This window comes from Argopecten irradians, chromosome 8 (assembly GCF_041381155.1).
Source record: "Argopecten irradians isolate NY chromosome 8, Ai_NY, whole genome shotgun sequence".
Lineage (NCBI taxonomy): Eukaryota > Metazoa > Mollusca > Bivalvia > Pectinida > Pectinidae > Argopecten > Argopecten irradians.
The window spans coordinates 44311943-44330176 of NC_091141.1; the positions used below are offsets into that span (position 1 = coordinate 44311943).

Below are 18234 nucleotides of genomic sequence, written 5' to 3' on the forward strand. Positions count from 1 at the left end.
ATTGCAACTGATTACTTAAGCACTTGTTTGGGTAATAATGTGTTTCAATTATTTATTTGGTTCTTTACAACCCATCCTTCGAAACATATAACTGCTAATTAACATATGTCTGGTTATTCGCAGAGGACGTAATACATTAGCCATGACTAGCTGAGAAAACTGAAAATTCTAAGTACGTACATTTATAAAGTAGAGTCTAACATGCATTGCCTATAGCTACTCGACCCCAGAAATTAAAAATAAAACATTGATTTTGGCACTAGATGACATGAATCTGACAATTGTATCCTTATTTAAATACCCTCAGCTATTCATATGGTTAAATGAGAAGGAAATCCTGAGTTCCTTATATCAGTATAGAGACAATAGACAAGACCATTCCTTTATTACGATAAATTCATTATAGAGTACTGATTTTATCATATTTAAAACTATACATATGCTTTATCATTTTTAATTACCTGTGGTCGTGTATCCTGCTGCGGAATAGTTCTGAAATAATAATGATTCAATGATAATAAACCTGATCTTACTTAATGCTTCGAAAGCGCAAGAAGTCGATTGCGCGAAACCCAGTGTTTTCATAGCTGTTTTTCTAAACAAAACCTTATAGCAATTCCTTGGTAATGCACAATCCATTTTTAAATCATGTTTCGTATATTTCATATAGACTAATAAAAGTAAGAAATATTCAACTGAGTCAGTATTTACATTTTTACACTATAAGTGATATGTTTGATGTCGATTTATATTATCCAGTGACGACATTAGAAGTAATACAATGTTTGCAAAAATGCAAGCATTTATGTAAATTATTGAAGGGGCGGAAATCTTTGCCACTTTTAGAGGAAAAACGACAATATCGCCATTTTATAAAGGCTATATCTCTGCCATTTGGATGAGATCAACCTCGAAATTGGTCATTATATGTGCTGAGAGCATGCTCTGTCATACCAAATCTTCAAAACATTTGTATTATAAATTTCATTTTTGACCTTTGTTTGACCTCATATGACCCCTAGCGACCCTGACATAATCTCTGATATCATCGTAATTAGATGGAACGTGCATTATCACGATCTTTTAAAAAAACACAACTACACGCGGACGATGTACAGTGTACGTTTATTAAAGTTATGAACGTTTAAAAATTTGTTCGAAAAAAAGTAGTTATTTACGTCTGTGACCTTGACCCTTCTACCATTATCGTACAAAATAGAACGTATATTTCAAGAACAGCGTTTCATATGTTGACGTACGTAGCGGCATCGTTCGGGAAACAGTGTTAATCATGCCATTGTTCACACGCAAACAAAAACTTTCAGTAATGCAGGCATATGAATGTTAATGTTGCTGGTGAATGATCTGCTTTGGAGAGGTTTTAAGTCTCATTGAAGCCTCGTGTCAATACTAATTAAGGAGTTTTTGTGATTTTCAAAACTAATTGCCTCAATTGTAGTAAGTTGCCATACAGAAAATATGTCAAAATACAAACTTCTATTATATTGCTTGCAGAATTGTAAAAATAAAGAGTTTTTTTTTACTTCATTATTTTTATTTTAATCGCCGGAGTGTGTCAACTTTTTAGCTATTTCAAGTTAATGTTTGCTCTAACTCTTTTTTTGACTGACTGACTGCAGTGAAAATAATGGCCTTTTAAGAGTGGAATTATGACCTGTTGGTTCATCGTGTCCGGTTGAAGTTTTTGGATAAGAAAAAAATAAGAGGTATTCTCTTCAAAATTTAGGGGGTAGTGGCCACAAATACATGATGTTCTGAGCAACAATATTTTTGTTGACTTTGTGATATTATTATTTTTTAAGAAAACATTAGTTTTTTTTTCAATTTTGTTAATTCAAAAAATCTATAAGAAAAAAAGTTAATATTCAGAAAAACTTTAAATTAGCGAAAGGCCTTATGTTACTAGATAAATGCAGTGAACTATTATCTTAATTACATCTCTGCTCGATTTCATGAACAGAGAAAAATGTTGAATGTCTCACAATTCCAACCAGGGCGTTTTCTTAGTGGCCATGCCTCCGCGGATCACGTGACAGATGTCGCGGTGACATAGGAACACTTTGTCAATAGATATCCCCAGAACATCCCATTAGTATTTCATGCATTTATTTTATTTTATTTCTTATATACATCGTTTATCTTTAACTTTTAACGATAAAACATATCTTAAGCTGTCTTATGACCTTTATCTGTTTACCCTGCACGGGTTATTATAATAGGCGACAAACTACACCACCCTAAAGCATCTTTAAGTGATTGGTAGCTTTATTCTAACTTACAAAAATAAATTATGCGCTTATCATAAACTCTCAAATCATGTCCACAAACATCTCGGTCATTATTCGCAATTCATGGCTTCGCCACTCTTTCAATCTTTGAGGACTTCCCTAAGGGCGCTAAAAAATACCTCAAAGAGCTTACGTTTCAAAGGGAAATAACTCTTTGACAAAGGAACAACTTTCAGCGCAACTATAACAAAACAACCAGTAAGATTATATTATCCATGCATCTACAGAAAGTACTATTTTAGCCTTCTACACCGTAGTGACGCTGTGCACAATAGTGGTCATCCTGCCACCAAACTCAGGTTTGGTTTGTGGTTTATGTCATTAGCCGGATTAAGGTCGGTTCTTGCACCATGTTCCTAATGTGTCAGACGAGTGTGTGGAGTTAACAATGACCTGCATATCGCCAGCGAAGCATCCTACCAACGGTGGCTCCATCATGGCCTGTGTTTGTTTCTTTTGCTATGACTGGAGAGTTGAATCACCTGACGGTGCAAGGGGACATAAAATTATCAACAATGCCATAAAAACCATCTTAGCTCCAATTTTGTCAACCATTTACTTACATCCTGTCTCATATATTCATAGACCAAAAATGCTAGGCCCTCATCATCGATCACTTACTCTGATCGAATTCCCCTAAAATAATGTCCATGACACTATTCCATGGCCTGCAATAAGTTCAGATATTAATCCCGACTCTGTAGAATATTAACTTCTGATAATTTACTGTTGATTTGGGCGATATCCTAGAACGATGACTAGTATTTGGGGTGCTGTAGAATTTCATTTAATGATTGAATCTTGCTTTGGTTGATTTCATGGGGTTATGAGTTCCTCTTGAAACAAATTGAATGAGGTGCGAAGATTCAATCTTTATATTTCAATTTGAATCATTTTTATTCTTATTATCTTTTATTAAATAGTTACAATTTCCCATTAATTTATTTAGAAACAATTAATCGTATCAGTGTAATCCAGATGAAACATAAACATAAAAAACGTTCTGATGGTTTATATAGCCTTTAGTCATGACACTGATAAAAAAGTAAATTAACACCCATTGACTGTTATATCGCGTTGACTTCATCATTTGATTGTTATGGGAGACATTCTGACGTCTTTTGTTTGCTTAGAACGTGAACAAAACTAATGCTTAAAATTGCAAAAAGACAGTTAGTTCCGGTAAATATTCTTAAAATTGTAGAAATGTGACCGTGATATTTGCATTTTTTTTCACACAATCACTAGATATCTAGGCCTCTAGTAGGAACCTATGCCTACTAGGCAAAAGTACGCCTAGAATATTTTCTTGCGCGATGACCGATATTAACATACCCAAGTTCATGAGCAAAATGAAACAGGATTTATTAAGTAGTTTCATTGAGTCCATCTTTCAGTAAGGAATTGAAATATTTTTTGTTTGAAACGTAGTCTTTCTCATTACCTCGTATTTGGTCATCCATTGGCATTTTAATCAACTTCTTGTTCAAATCCAACGGATGTCGAACAAAGTATGACAAAACGTGGTGGTAGTTGTTAATCAATAGTGGAATATATATTATGCGATATTTTTATCCATATCACTGTAGTAACGGCATTACTATATATACAACATTTGTCACATGGCTTGTGGACTACCCTCAAAACTGCACAGGTGTACGTCGCACTGTTGCTTATGCTTGAGTTTACACTATGTTCCCGGCGGTCACGGCAGCCCTGTTTCAGGCCATCGTGGACAAAACGTGGTGACCGCGAGACAACGTGAAATAACGCAAGAGGACGTGATGAGACAAACGTTGAGCGGCGCGTCGATTGTACCCGTGGATGCCTTACCAAGATTTTTAAATTGTCAAAACATTTGGACCACGGGCAGTCACGATACAGATGGTAAACCGTAACGTGACATAATAGAGAACAGAATTCGCGTGAAGCAAGACAAAACGTAACAGTGCGTACGAAGCCGTTACAGAGAACTTGCATGACGGTCCGTAGTTGGAACGGAGCAGTAAGCACGTTCCCCCGGAAATATCACGAATGCTTTCAAGTTTTGTAAACGTTCCTGGCTGGCGTTTTTTCTCCACGTATATTCCACGGTTGGAAGCCCCGACTGCGCTACGGCGTGTTGCGTTCATAATATTACTGGTCCTTACGTTTCATATGCAATATATGATAGAGTATCCGTGCATGGTCTCTGGTTCATATTTGACAATATTACCCCCCCCCCCCCAAGAATATCTATATTAATTGAATAATGAAATATAGTCATTATCCAAACACATTTTAACCATCAAAATTATACCAAAGCTATTATTTACAAAAAAGCCTATTAAGGAGAATCAAAATATAAAAAAATGATCCCCGCATAGTTAATTACTGAACCTTGGTCGATAAAGACGCATAGACTGAATCCGCGGGTGGGCAAAGGCATACGCAGGTTATTTGGATCAAGACACCAGCGTACGGAACCCTATTTTTAGTGCACTATATGCAAACGTCGTTTGTAAATTTATCAAAACTGACATTTTCAAAATATATTCAGTTATATGAAATGATCGAGTAACCAGAGCATTGAACAAACGAATTATGAAACGTGCAAAACAATTAATTCACTACATGTGAATTAATTTTGTGGATGATTCCAAAAATTGAACATGCTTACTATTTGCTACAACTAGTTTGATTATTTGTTGGACCAAAAATGGTTTATCCTGTCCATCTATTATACCAGTACTAGTTCTTGGTAAGTAAAATGTTGTTAAAATAATAGTCTACATGAAAAAACAAGTATAGGAATCAAACAACTAAAAGTTATCTTACCAAAACCGGTGGTGTCCAAAACTACGCATAGTAAAGACTGTGTACACCGAAAATAAAATGATCGGTGCTGTAAATTCAGCGATTTCTCACAGCGGAAACAGGTTAAACGTAGAACTGATAGGTTGTTTTACAGGATTATCATACAACTGTTTCCAACTAACTGCAATTTCTCATTCAGTCAAACAAAGCCCCGTACCATTCCCGGGTGTTGTTGAAAATCGCGTGTTTTTAATATATTTTGAATCTAATTTGGACAGTAATCAGTCTCTTGCAATTTTAGATAAATGCAATCATTTTAATAAACCGAAGTAGGAACCAGAACCCGAGGTTTCGTTTAACAAAAATACTGGTCAACAAACGAGCCGAGTTCCTTTTTATACTTTAATCTGATAAGATATTTAATTACATATCTTTATACAGGAATCTAACTCTGAGCTTTGCAGGAACGATTCAACCGAAATAGAATCTCTATACAAACACTATTTCTCTTAAACGGATCTGGACGTTTAACTTAAAGGGGAACTAGGAACCACGTCTCGAGACGGTAGGAATTCAAATGAAACGGAACTCCGGCTTGTTAGCAAGTACTTGTGTTTTTAAACAGAAACTCTGGTGCTGTTCATAGTTCCGTTTATTAAACGGAACTAGGAACATAGGAACTCGCAAAACCAAGTTCAGCCCCTCCTCAACGGAGGGTATCTTGATACGTATATAAGCAAAAATTTGGAGAAGCACCAAAACATGCCACAGAATCTGAAATGAGCCACAAGTTATTTCAGTTCCTGCCCAAGATTTATAATTTGTTATAAAGCTATTATGTGTAGTCTCACCTTCCAAGGTTGAACCCCAAGGTTTCTGCCTGAGACAACTTCAACTTTAGTTGACAGTACTGTCTTCCTAGAATGGAAACATAAATACGTTTTGAATTATAAAAAATTCCCACATTTTAACGATGAACATATTTTAATCATGAAATTCACGATAATTGCTAACACATCACATTTTTTAAAAGTAATTCGATATATTGTTTGGTCCATTATAATGCTTTGGGTAATAATGAAAATTCATCATTACGTCCATTAATGAAAGTAAGTCAATAGGGGCCCGGGACGGGACAACACTTTGAATGTGCCCCGAAATAAATGTACGTCTTTAATATATTTTTTTTTTTATATTAGATGATCATGTTGGTATTTCTTTGACAAATGTCACAATATACGTATCGGCTGTGCACGCTAAACCAATCGATCACTAGGATAATAAGTGGCCAAGTTTCTGGCAAAGAGAAAAGTTGATAATTGAAAGCATACCAAAACTTAACATGCCTGCCATTAAAATCATTTTTAAGTTGCGACTGATTTAAAATATATGATAAAATGACCGTCACATATATTTTTTTTCTGTCAAACATTATGTATCCCTAGAATGTTTAGAAAACACGTTTTCATGAAATAGAAGACATGACCAGATATAAATATCAGCAGATAAGTACATACATGACTATTTTTTAAACATTGTATTGAAAAATTTTGTGCATTTTTCACACAAGGTGTATACATGTATGTGCGATTTGTCATGTATGTGCATTTCTACTAAAAACACAAATGTGCATATGTGCATCTTTCTGGACGGTATTTGATGTTACACCTTCCACTCAATGAGTGATTAATTTGTTCCAAAATCTAAATGTTTCTATCCTACCATCCTCGAGAACTCCAGGGGGTTTCCGATCACTACGACGATCTACTACACCCCCTGCAAGCATGCTAAGGGGAATAAAGCTGAACCAATCCACAGACCTACAAATAACTTTATTTTAAAAGACAACAGAGAAAGCAACGCCCTACGTCAAAACCCAAGCAATCAACTACAATCAGTACCGTCATCAAAGTACTAAAATTACTGTTCTGTTTAGTTGCCCCTTCAGTTTCACTGATTGAGCATAGAGTTCCCTGAGGTGTATAGAATCATTAAGTTATCAGAAACCCCTGGAGGGACGCTGTGTGTCCTGACATGTATAAAGTTTAAACAAGAGGCCAATTGACCTTAATGGGACATTTTTATTCAAAGTTTTAAGTTTCCGATATATTTGACTTTGATTCTAAAAGTAGGGAAAATATTTTTTATTTTCAGTTTTACTTTTTACTTGGTAGCCCTTCATCCCAATAATTATTTACAAGAAAGTCGTATTTTTTAGTTATTTTAAACTGCCTGAAACTTTGCATGAAGGCCAACGGCATTTACTTAAACAAACTTGATACCCTATCCACTGTTGTATCCTACCATTAACATCAGAACAACGGTCATCATGGTACACAATATAATATAATTAGATATTAAAATGATATGTACCTTCTTCTTTCGCTCTTTCTAACCTGAAGAGTCCCAAAATTTTCGAGATCATTCAAAGACTTCTCACTTGCTTTGAATGACACCTCCTGGATGCTAGCAGGGGTATTCGACGTCTTCATACTGCTTCGATAATCCTGTTTTAGCTACATTTACAATGTCCCGCCTTGCAGTTATCTGACAGAAACCTCTCAAATACAGTCAGGTCAGCCTCGACCTCGGTTATACCCTTTTCAAAAGTCCTCTATGGTGTTGCTCCAATCCTGGCGAGTTGATTTTCTTATTTTGCTACATTTTTGTTTGAAATCGGTAACCAACTGTTTGGTCTTATTGATAATTTTATCGCCTCTGTCCTCGATGTGTTTGTTCAAAGTTTCTGTAAATGGATCGAATCCCTTTAGTTCTTCTTCAACCTTCTTGGCCTCTGTCCGTAAAGGAACAAGGATAGTATCCCTTGTTTCCGACTTAGCATCTTTTATTCTATTCTTAAATGTTTCCAACATGGTCGTCCAATAAATCCATTTCATGTCCGAAATGATCACCAGACTTTGTAATGCATCGTTTACAGACAGGCTTTTCATTACATCCGACGTTAACACAGATAAACATGGCATCTTCTGACGAGTGACTTTGACAGCGGATTCCAGTGAACACTTGGTCTTGGATTTTAGACATAACTGTCTTTTCTGGATCTGTAATTATAAAAGTAAAATAGATTAGACAGATACACATTATAAATTGCTATAATTTTAGTAAACAAAAAAAAACTATTCAATGCATGTCTATATCTTTTCTAACAGGCCTAATACATTACTGCTAGTGTTAGGACTACTACATGGTGGCAAAGATTAAATTAAATTCATATAGTTCATATCACTCTAGGCAATCTTCTGAATACATAATAAGGGAGAAGTCAGATTGGGAAACAGTCACCTTAATGCAACCAAACTTTTTCTCTGGAAAAATGTATACAAACTTGCCGGTGAAACTTAAATGTCGATTTCCGTTTGTTTATAAACATATGTCATAACTGTATAATTATGGTACATTAAGAGATGAAGGTATATATGACGATTCCGATGTAAGAATGGTGAAAATTACGACGTATTTAAAAAAACATATAAGCATGTAAACGCATAGTTATTTCTACGGTAATGTGGAACCGGCCGGTGAGTGGGTGGCATTGTCTACCGTTTTGTTTTGACTCAGGAAACAAGCAAAGGTGATTGGAGTTAAAGCTAAAATCAGCATGTTTTTTTTTCAATTAGTTATGGCACACTTAGAGTTTACATCGACACGAATAGATGCGATACGAGCGTATGGAAGAGTAGACATATGACCTATTATATTGACCAGTTGCATCGCAGATACTGCCATCAGACAATGTATCTGATATATAATCAGACTTCCACGAAAGAATATTACAACAGCATGCCAATAGGTTATTCTAGACTCAATTACACACATAATGTCACTTGATTTCTTTAATGGGGAAAATATGAGACATGTTCCCATTACGGGTTAACACTTCGTAATTGATAATTTTGTAAATGGATCATGTCTTGATCTCATGTATTTTTTATAATTATTATATATAAGTCTGTGGATTTGTTATGTCAAGACAGAGTCATCAATGCAATGTTGTTAGTGACGTGTTGGAAGTCAACATGATATAATTTGAGAATTAGCGTAATATGATAATTTATATTGTTTACATGTATACAGTAGCAGTCAAGCGTGATTCAAAACTAGGAACATCTAACACTAACCGGATGCTTACTATTTAGGCTATCCGGTTACTGATGGCAATGGCCGACTCAGTTCAGTCATACTAAGAGCATATGTGGCAGCTACTAAATAAAATATTCTATTACTATGTTGAATTATTAACAGCAGCATCTTACTTAGTTTCCATTCCAAACTAAAAATTGAACCAAAATTTTCAGCTTATGAAAACGATGAAATTAAGTGCATTATGCACTAAAAATCATGAAATTCTCATGTTTTTCATATCCAATATCGAAAACCGATATTTTACACCTAGATTTCAATCTGGCCTATCCAAATTCATATCAATGTTACTATTAGGAGGACATGCCTGTCAGAAAACATTTTTGAAATTAATCATTAATCAGCCAATCAGTGGCCGACGTGGGGGTCACGTCAAAATTCTATCCAGGGGCCATTATCGAGGTTTCATTTTCATTAAGCTTGCTGTTTTCCGTATAGAAGGAGAGTTTGAGTAAATCATAGGAACATACACCGAACTTAAGAAGGAGATTTAAGTATTATCCTCAATACCTTTTGGGGTTTTGAAGTCATATGACAAAAAATATTGAAAGGACATTCTTCATAGATGGTTTGCGTCTATGAAAAAGAATGTCCGTCCGTTTAAATACACAAATAAGGTTAACAGAGACGAATGTTTTAATATATGTTTAGAGAATTGATGTATCCTTTCGTATAAAGGATAATTTTTTGGTCATTTTATGGGAAACTGGAACATTGTTAAAGACAATCTGTGTGATCTGTGTCCTATTTTTCCCATCTGTCAAATATTTAACACTTTTTCTTTTACAATCGAGGATACCAGTTACGTATAGTTGCTATCAAAATGGTAACAACACTAAATATGCATAAGGTATGCATATACATGTATCCCGTCGGGTGCAGCGGCCACACACAATGTCATCACAGGCACTAGAGTTCCATTTTCTGTCATTGTCTATCCATTGTTTGACGAATGTGATACTTTCATGGTTTGATAAGGTATTAAGATTAGCTACTAAAGGAAGTTTAATTTTGATAATATTCCAAGTAAATCACCTGTAATTGGGCTATCATCAATATATATAATATAATTTGGTAAATTTGGCCCCGAATTTTCAATATTTCGGCGTAATACTTATGAAATATAGAAAGCACATGCTCAATTCCTTTTAAAAAATTATGAAAAAACCGCATATTTTCGATTGATAATTTAATAAAATGGATGCCTGACTACCGATTTTAATTTCATGAGTTTTAAAATACAGAGATATGTCCATAACATTAACATGATGTTCAATACAAAGTACGGTTTATGTTTCCAAGCATATTTACTTTTGAAAAAAGTCTGTTTTCTGTGGCCGAAAATGAAGGCTGGTTTGCGGTTGCTATAGTATAAAATCATATGCCAAGGGGTTTTAATTTCGACAATTTTTCTTAATAAATCGCCTGTAAGGGGGCTTTCATCCAGATGTAATTTATTTTTGTAAATTTGGCACCTAATTTTCAATATTTTTGCGTAACATACTATACAGTGGAACTTGGTTGATACGAACTCGGATAATTCGAAAACCCGGCTTAATACGAAGTACTTTTGCCGGTCCCGGCCGCCGAATTCCCTCTTTATCTTTGTTTAAAGAACCCGGATAATTCGAATTCGGAAAACTCAAAGAACTCGGATAATACGAAGTAAAATTTGGGTCCGAATAACAAAACGCATACATAAAATGTTCTTATAACTCGAAATGATATTTTTTGGACAGCGAGATCGCCCAAAATGCCGATTTTTTTTTCATAAATCTACCGTAAGAACGGCATTTCAAAATATATATCTCGATTTTATTGTTATATATTTTTGCAACTACCATCAGCGGTTTTTGACATCTCTCTCTCTCTTGTTCACATCGTTTTACAACATAGGAACTAGTCAATATATACCAAGTAAAGATATCGTCAGTAGACATGATAACTCGCTTAATTCGAACACTCGGATAACTCGAAGTTTTATCTCGGTCCCTTCGAACCGAGTGCCACTGTATATGAAAATATAGCAAAAAAAACATTTGAAATCCTTTTAATAATATACGATTGATAATTTAAAAAAAAATGGATGCCTGACTACCGGTTTTTTATTTCATTGTTTTTTTTGGCACAGTTATGTGTCATAATATTGATATGAAAACTGTTTAGATACTATCCCGTTAAATATACCTTATTCTAAGTATTATTATCGAAAGTTTTTTTTTTTTCATTTTTTTTAAATGAATATATAACTAGGGAAATATTGTCGTTGGAAACCGAAATATCACAACAAATTTGCTAGTTTTAACTAATATGTGTTTAATGAAGGTATATTCATGTTTTAACCAGATTTAATTTCTTGAGTTTGCATGTAAATCTCAAGCATTACTGATATTGGACATTTAAACATTTTAATGAAAGATATATGACAAAATATATTCTGATTGTTTTAATCTTTTTTTTTACTTACTACTTTTGACCGTTGACTTCAACTCCAACAAATAAAAAATGTTTGCTAAATCCAACATAGTGGTGAATAATAAAAACACTTTCCCGTTGAAAAATTCAAGAATGCGACGTGAGAATGATGAACAAAATTTTTTTTCTTCTGAAAGCCAAATACCAATTTTGTTTTCCCATTATCTTGAGTCATTTTTATAAAGTAATAAACTAGACCTTTGACCCCTGACCTTGACCCCTACTAATGGTAAAAAATGAAATTCTAGTTTGTTTGTTTGTTTTTTGATTAATTACATATAGAAGTAACTGTAATGACCTTTGACCCTAATTCCATCTGACCTTTTCCAAACGTTTTACCATTATGAACCCACAAAACCACCTTTAATGAATGAATTAGAGATACGACATATATTGGAGACGAATAGCTAGGTCCTCTAAAAAATCATAATATAATTTCAGTTTTTTTGTCGTTTTTTTAACAAATAACTTTGACCTTGACCGCCTTACAGTGTCAAAACATTAACACCATCTTTTTTAAAGAGGATAGCCTAATGAACCTTTTGATATATGGTGTCAAACCTCATCACAAATAGCCCACGGAAACAACCATTCATTAGGTCAGGATGACCTATAGTCATCATGTTCCTTCCGTCGTCATCCGCCGTCCTCTGTTTGTAAACGTTTCACATTTAGCATTTCTTCTCCAGTTCTTCCCGTGCAATTTAGCTGCAACTTTCCTGAAATGATCCTAATAATGGTCCCGACAAAGTGTTGTTATTTTTCGGGTCGATTGGAAAATCTAAAATGGCCGCCACAGCCACAATCTTGAAAACACACTTTGAACTTCTTCTCAAGTTCTACTGGTGCGATATGGCTGAAACTTGCCTGAAATGATCCTGACATAGTCCTGAAATAATGTTGTTATTTTTCGGGCCGATACGAAAACCAAGATAACCGCCATCTTGAAAACACATTTTGAACCTCTTCTCATTTTTTTTTACCACTGCAATAAAGCTGAAACTTGCCTTAATTGATCCTGACATAGTCCGGACCATGTGTTGTTATTTTTCAAGTCGATCCGAAATCAAGATATGGCTGCAAACACCGCCATCTTGAAAACACATTTGATCGTCTTCTCAAACTCTATCGATGCAATTTGGCTGATTCTTGCCTGAAATTATCTTGACATGGAATGAAAAAGTGTTGTTATTTTTCGGTTCGATGCGAATTCCAAGATCGCTGCCACAGCCGCCATCTTGAAAAAATCATTTTTGCAATCTAGCTGAAACTTGCCTGAAATGATCCTGACTTGGTCCCGAAAAAGAGCATGGGAGTTAATGCTGCCCATCATGCAGAGATCACGTTGCAAAAAACACAATGTTATAAATGTTATACATTCTTGCAATCCGAGACCACGATGTTATCTAATGACATCACGATAACGTCACAGTGCACCAGTTCACATGATATTTGTAAACATGTTTTCAATGATTTACATGAATACATAACAATTTGTCCGCCCGATTACTTTTGAAAACAACATTCAAGAATGCCATGTGTGATATGGAAAATGATAAAAATCAGGTCAGAATTTAAATTTCTCTAGTTTTACTTTCGCTTTCATTATAGTTACTATGGTGCATTGTACAACACGGGAAAGTTCCAAAAGTGTGTACAGCATTAACTCCCTCCCAATGAAAAGGATCGTCGCACACTTTTCCCGGATATAAGACATCAAATCAAAAACGCATTAAGAATTCATGGTCAATAACATGAAAAACAATATTTGGACCAATTGGAAAAATGTCTTTAAAATTGAATATTTTTTGTTTATTTGGTGGCGGTGTGCAGTAGTCGGTAACCTGCTGTGCAATTTCTATATTTTCTAGAAAACTAGTGTGAATTGAAACTGCATCCACATGCAGACACCTGTTATTTTTAAACGAACAATATCATACAAAAAATTTGAAGTAGAGAATTTTTCGAAGGGTGTTAATGAAGCACATATATGACGTCACGTGACTATCCAAAGGAACCCAAAGGACTGCCACAGGCGCCATCTTGAAAGCACATTTTGAACTTCTCAAATTCTATCCGTGTGATGCGGCTGAAACTTGCCTGAAATGAATCGTGATATGTTCCCTACCAAGTGTTATATTTCGAGTCAATCCAAATACGACTGTTGCCAAGGAAGTCAGATGATCGTTAATTGTTATTTAGTTAAAGTTGTTTGTAGATCATTTTGATTTTGTTGCAAAGGAGCAGGTGCACAGGACACTTGGATCGGCCCACGCTAATTTTCAACTACGATTTCATTTTTTTTTTTCAAGAGTATATCATTCCGCTCCAGGTACAAAAACTCACTTTCTGATTCTGTGTATATATTCAGATTTTCACATGATTTTATGTTTTGCCATATAGCATCAATTTAAGGTATATTTTTTAACTTGAAGTCTAAATTGAATGCGCCAGCAACTACAATTTTACCTATATTTTATTCTCAAAAAACATGTATTTTAATGTAGTAATCTATTGAATCTAACTTTCACCATGAATAAATTTGGCCGATAAAGCGTTGACATGGGGAGTACCTACTTCTGAACTTCAATGGTCGATAAGTAAAAGTATTGTCCTGACTAATAACTGGATATGCCACAAGATTCGGGGTTCGAGGTTCATTTCAAAACCCCCCACTAATTAATTAACAATAGCGAAATGGCAGAACCAAAGGGTCCGACTTCGCAGTTTGGGTTTGAACGCAATAGGCTTTGCTGACAATCACAAAGATGAGACAAGACCGGAATCGGGCCCAAGTACTCAAGTTGTCTTTCTCCGGGCTTTGCTTACATATATCCTCTGAATTTCGCCCAAAACTTCTTTTTTGTATTTAACTTTTTATTACGTTTTCTTTACAACAGGGTGCTGTCTTCTTACCCTTATTTTCCCTGTTACCGTTACTGTCAGGAAGTCATTTATATTCGATATCTAAGGTTTTCTGAAATGACTGATCTAGGGCCACTTAAATACTGAAATTTGAAAAAAAAAAGTTTACTTAAATTGAATCGACGTTACTTTTGTTGAGAAAATCTTCTGTTATCCAGTGATTTTATAAATATTTTCCCTGTGTGTTTGAAAGTTAGGGTACAAATATCTTTTTGAAAAGCAAAATTCGATAGTACCCGACAGACAGAGATATACTATTGATTTACAAAAACAAACAGTGCATAATTTAAATTAATTTTACTTCTTTTGTGTTGGAAAAACCGCATTTTTTGCATTCAATAGGGAGAATTTGTTTAACTCGTGGAATGCTTTCATAAAATGTAATATAAGTGAAGATCATAAAACAATTTTTAATTCATTTTTAAAACGTTTTATTGATTCCATGTAGTAGTAATTTTTCGATGAAAATCGTGTTTTTTGATGCTATATCCACAAAAAATGTTGAATTCTGTTTAGGTATCTGACATGACATGTAGTTTATATAACACATAAAATCAAAATCTGCCGTGGGCCGCTGTGTAATCTACTCCTTTAATACCAATTACGCATAAATGTTTACCTGTCCTATGCAACGGAGAGTATCGAACCCAGTTTAATAGTTTAATTACACACAAGGACATATAAGTAACACGCACATGTATACTTAGCTTACGAAGTTTAATCTTTTGGTTACCGTTTTGTTTTATATGTATTTTTGAACAATAATCATTGTACATGTGTTGTACCCGATCTGGAGAGGACACTTTAAGATAGCGGCCGGTTCAGAACGAAAAGGTAGGTGTCGATTACAAAGTGAGGTTTCTGCAAAAATAAGGAGTCGATTTTTACCATAGCATGGCTACATTTATGAGGGAATTTGACAAGGAACACGCACACCCATTCCTCTGGATCTATATTTGCGTATTAACGGTTGTATCACTGCTCAGAAGTAAAACGTTAGTTGCGATTTAAAAATCGAAGCGTAACAATAATTATAAACATGCGATTTTCGGACATTTTTTGATGTTTATACACCAAATGTTTCATCACGTATTGTGCCAAAAAACAACTCATTTGGTCTACTCATTAGTTAGTTATCGATGTTAAAACAATTTCGCATTGGCATGGTGGAGTGGACCCTGGAAATTTACGACCTTTTAATCGAAATTTTGGGCACGGAGTATACATTTTGGATATGGAGTTGACAATTTGGATACGGAGTGGACAATTGTAATCGATAATGATTACATCTATTCATGTGTACTCTATGGCATTCCATATGAGTTTTATGTATAATACGTATTAAAATCACTTTCGTTTAACAATTATTGTATTAATTAATAATTGATGTTTGTAGGGACCATGTGTTCAATCCAATAGAAAGGGCAAGATGTGCGAGGTAACGAAGAAAAGGAAACGTGAGTAAGCCAGAAGAACCTTTCCAAAAACCGCTTTTTTTAGTTAGGAATTTCACCGAGCCCACGACACTAAAATGTTTCACATGTTAGACTCGTAAAGACGTAGACGTAGGTCCAAAACGCAAAGACAGCGATACTTTTTTTTTGTGAAAACAATACTCAGTGTTGATCGATGCTATGAAAGAATAAAACAATTTTACTTGTAAAACAACTTCGTTTCTTTATCAATTAAATCAACATACATGTACATGTATGATTTTGATTTTTGCACAACAGCACCTAACTGAAGAATATAACTTATCATAGAAAATTCTCCTCTTAAGTCATTAAAAAACTCGGGAAAATATTTCGTAAGACTTTTAAAGTAATAAAATATTTCAAAACCATGCTAAAATTGTCATTATGATCCACTATTAATTGAGATAATATTATGAACAACGATTATATTACAAAATGATATAACGTGAGAACAAACACCAAAAGTCGGTGAATGCTTGACTGTAAAAAATATCTGACTCCTTGTTACGTATTTTCTGAAAATGAAATAAACAAATAAATGATATCTTTTAAGCAAAGACAGTCATAAAAGTGATCTTGTGTAAAAAAAAAAAAGTAAAGGGCTAGCTATATCTTTCAATAATAAAAAAACATCTGTGCAAATATTCCAACTAAAATATGTAGATGGAACAACATGGATATTTCACAAAGTAATGGACACGTCTCTGCTATTGGTCCTAGTAATTTTTTTGTCACAGTTCGGACACTTTAATGCTTCCTGTCTGTGTATGCCTTTCGATGTGCCTCTTGAGATTACAATTGTCCACTCCGTATCCAAATGTGTCCACTCCATATCCAAAAAGTATACTCCGTACCAAAAATTTCGAGTCCACTCCGTGATTAAAAGGTCGTAAATTTTCAGGGTCCACTCCATGCCAATGCGAAATTGTTTAAACATTGATAACTAATTAATGAGTTGACCAAATGAGTTGTGCTTTGGCAGAATTAAGTAGAAACGCCAATTTGTGATATACGTGATGAAACATTCGGTATATAAGTATCAAAACGTCCGAAAATCGCATGTTTACAATTATTGTTACGCTTCGATTTTTAATTCGCAATTAACGCCGACTTCTGAGCAGTGATACAACCATAAAACGTAAATATGGATCCAGAGGAGGAATGGTATGCGTGTTCCTTGTCAAATTCTCTCAAACTCTTGCCATGCTTTGGAAAAATCGACTCCTTATTTCTCCAGAAACCTCACTTTGTAACCGACACTTACCTTTTTCGTTCTGAACCGGCCGCCATCTTGAAGTGTCCACTCCAGATCGGGTACATCACAGTGATAATAACAATCCATTATTGTATACAATGTTTGGTGATACAACGTCAATTACAGTAAACAAAACTATTTTTAACAATTATTCCTGATCAAATGCTGAATATTGGAGTAAGTTATGCTCTGTATATTTACCGTGCTTGATTTAGTTTTAATTACATATCGATGCAGTATTCTGTATTTACTACCTGTTTGTTTGTTTACTTGCACTATATGGCATCGAATGATTTATCATGGCTATTGAAATACATTCGTAGGTCAGTTACCTGTATACGCGTATGTATACCGAGTCTAATTAATTTCCTGGTTACCTAAGTTATTTGTTGTTTAATTTGTGTTAATATTTTAAATAAAATTATAACGTTAATGTAAACGATCCATTATAATTCAATCATTAACTCGTTTACACAATCCAAATATTTTCATCCTTATCAGATATATGGCCATGAGATATACCCAGTAGGGTTACTGTGCCTAATGTTTATTTGGTTATTTGTAATTTATCACATTCTATTGCATTGCTATTTGTTTGATACGGATGAATGTCTATTCACCTATTAGTTTAATGTACTTTATGGTATAGAATGGCTAATAATACATTAAACTAATTAATAAATACACATTTGCAGATCACATAACACAGTAAATAGGTGAGTCTTACTTCCTGGTATTAAATTTTATTTTAATTTCCAGTCTTAAAATATTTCACATTACCGATGATTCGAGTTATAGTTACTTGATCAACATTATACACATTATGCAATGCATCATT

The 18234-nt window shown here is 34.4% G+C and overlaps 1 pseudogene; it reads right to left on the bottom strand.

Annotated features, from left to right (window-relative positions):
* Positions 1-5952: 5952 nt before the first annotated feature.
* LOC138329932 (uncharacterized protein PF3D7_1120000-like) lies at positions 5953-17431 on the bottom strand (annotated as a pseudogene).
* Between the last annotated feature and the right edge of the window lie 803 nt (positions 17432-18234).